This window comes from Elephantulus edwardii, unplaced genomic scaffold (genome assembly GCF_000299155.1).
Source record: "Elephantulus edwardii isolate Elephantulus edwardi_28Jun2011 unplaced genomic scaffold, EleEdw1.0 scaffold00030, whole genome shotgun sequence".
Taxonomy (NCBI): Eukaryota; Metazoa; Chordata; class Mammalia; order Macroscelidea; family Macroscelididae; genus Elephantulus; species Elephantulus edwardii.
This window is the reverse complement of record NW_006399780.1, coordinates 21,072,965-21,076,290: the sequence shown is the minus strand read 5'-3', so window position 1 is coordinate 21,076,290 and position 3,326 is coordinate 21,072,965.

Here is a 3,326-nt window from a genome sequence, read left to right as displayed (position 1 = left end):
CAATAGCAAAGAGTTGGAAACAACCTAAGTGCCCATCAACAAATGAATGGATAGAGAAGCTCTGGTATATTCACACAATGAAATACTATGCTGCATTGAAAAAAAAAAAGAAGAAACTCAGGCAATATTATTCGAAATCAGTGACTCTTAAGGACATTATGCTGAGTGAAATATCTCAGTCACAAAAGGACAAATACTGCATAGTTCCACTGTTGTAAAACAGGACTGAAATCGGGGTTGGGGGGAGACTGAGAAAGATGGGTTCAATAATGTATACTGCATTGAAACAGATGAGGGAGAAAACTGTTTAAGAGGGAAAATTACTAGGGTTTTTTGTCATGATGGGAGCCCAGAGCGAAGGTTGCATAGTGGAATGGACCTGGGGGGAGTGTTTGTAAAACAATCAAAGAATTTTTATTTTACTTTTCCATTAAGAGAGAGTACTGAGGGTTGGGAGGGGAGAAAAGTGCAACAACGAATGAATGAAAATCCAAAGTCTCTGTAAATTTTTATTGAAATTAATAATAAAATTTTTTTAAAAAAGAATGAAACTCCCATTGGAAGGGAAAAAGCCAAAATCAGAGGAGGGAATGCTGATTAAGAAAGCTTAACAGAGATTTCAAAGGTCAGCTCAAGAAGACAAAATGAAGAATCATAATGAAATGTGCAAGGATCTGAGGGAAGAAAATGCTGAGCATTCTTTCAAGCTGAAACAACTAAACAACACATTCATACCTAAAGTTGCAACGCTGAAGAATTCTAAGGAAAAATATTTCTGATGCAGAAAGCATCAAAAGAAGAAGGAGAGAATGTGTAAAGTCAATGTACCAGTAAGAATTGGTCGATATGGAACCATTTCAGGATCAAGAACCAATAGTACTGAAGGAGTAAGTCCAAGCTTCTCTGAAAATAATGGCAAAAAATAAGGCCTCTGGAAATGGTGGAATACATATTATAGTGTTTTAGGAAACAGATACAACCTTGGACATACTCGCCAGTCTTTGCAAGGCACCTCTAGCCATTTGACTCTAAGTTTCAAATTTCTTCCCATTTTTAAAAGAGTAATTCAATATAATGTGGAAACTACCAACAATATCCTTAATATTACTGACAAGTAAAATCTTGGTAAAAATTATGCAAAAACAATTGGAACAGTACATCAAGAGGGAATTGTCAGAAATTCAAGTTTTATTCAGAAGAGGACATAACATATCAATGCTGATGTAATGGATCTTGGCTGAAAACAGAAAATTTTAAAAGATGTTTAATTGTGTTTTTCATGATTGTGCAAAGGCATTTATTGTGTGGATAACAACAAATTATACTTAACATTAAGAAGAATGGGAATATTAAAATATTTAATTGTGGTCAAACAAAACCAATACATGGAACAAGAAGTAATTGTCTGGATAGAACAAGTGGATGTATGATTTACAATCAGGAAAGAATGCATCAATGTTGTATCCTTTCTCCATACCTATCCAATCTGTATGCTTAGCAAATTAGTAAAGAAGCTAGATCAAAAGATAGAATTGTAGCATCCAGATTGGTGGAAGACTCATTAATATATTTATGCAGAGGACACAACCTTGTTTGTAGGAAGAAAAGACTTAAAGTACTTACTTCAGTAGATCAAAAGCTGCAGCCTTCAATTTTGGTTACATCTCCAAATCAAGAAAACAAAAATCCTTACCACTGTACTTACAGGCAGCATTACAATACATGGTGAAAAGAATGATGTTTTCAATTATTTCATTTTATGTGGATCCATAATCATTACTGGCAGTGAAATAATCCAAAGAGATGTTGCATTGGGGAAAAACCACTGCCAAAGACCAATCCAGTATTTTAAAGAGATATTTAAAAGTGATGGTGTGCCTGATCCAGTCATGGTATTTCTAATCATTTGCTATGCTTTTGAGAGCTGGGCAATGTATAAGAATTACAAAAGAAGAATGGATGCCTTTGAGCTGTGGTGTTGAAGAAAAGTACTGAATATTCCATTGACTGCTAACAAAATAAACAGACATGTATGTCTTGGGAAGAGTGCAGCCAGAATGTGTCTTGGAGGCAAAGATGACAAAACTTCATCTCACATACTTTGGGCATGTTGCTAGGAAAGGCTATTCCTTGGAGCAGAATATTATGCTTGGAAAGTTCAATGAAAGAGAAAGCCATTAATGAATATATTGACACAGTGACTGCAGTAATGGGCACAGGTTTAGCAGAGATGATGAGGATGGTACAGGATAGGACAGGATTCAGATCTGTTGTTTAGAAGATCATTATAAATTGTACTAGACTCTGTGGTGCAACAGTAACAACATCATTGATATTACTAGTGTAAGGTTAGGTTAGTGAACTTAAAGAAGAAATCAGAGAGAACTAGAGAAAACTTAACGCAGCTTTATTAAAGGAGGGGGAGGGAGCTCCTGGGTGAGTTCCTTATCCTGGAGAGGCAGAATGGAAAGTCACACTGTGAACTTACTGGGGAGGATTTTTATAAACAGAATCTTTAGGGAGGGACATTCCATTCTGATTTAAGAGCCACTTGCTAGCTCAGCCAGACAAGCAAGGCTATTTGATCTTCTTATCAGAAGCAGATAAGGCCATCAGCATTTGAGTTCTGAATTCTTCATTCTTCTCTTTGGCCCCCTTTGCCCAGAATTAACAACTAGCAGGTAGAATTCTGCTGGACATTAATCAAAAATGGCTAGAGCAGTATATACACAAGAATTTCCAGAAATACACTATGATTAGTTTCCATACGTAGCGAGAACTGAATAGAGGGTAGTTGCTTTAGTTTTAAATTTCTACAGTATTTTCTTTGAACAGACAGCATGTTGTGCATATCCCACACATAAAATAAGGAGTAAACATGGAAATTAACCATCTGTCTCTCTCAGAGCAGCTAGTGAGTTCTACCTACCAACCACCTGTGTTCCTTGCAATACCAGAAAGACACATTTAAAAAGCAACTTTATAATGGAAATAATTGGCAAACATTATTTCAGCCTGTGCATCAAGAACGAGTAATAAGTCATAGTAATAGTACGTGGTCTTGATATGATATGATTGAATAACACTTTGAAATATTTGTAATATTCCTGTCCACAAATAAAAACCCTAGTTTAATCATGAGAAAAATATCAGGCAGATTTCAAAACATGATCAGTTTACACAATATCTATAATGAGTATGTCTAAAAAACTATTAAGGCCTGAAAATTGTCATTGTCAGAGGAATAATTAATGAGATATATTGACTAAATGTAATATATTACCCTAGTTGTGACTAGAGACATTATTGCGAAAGTCAGATGGATC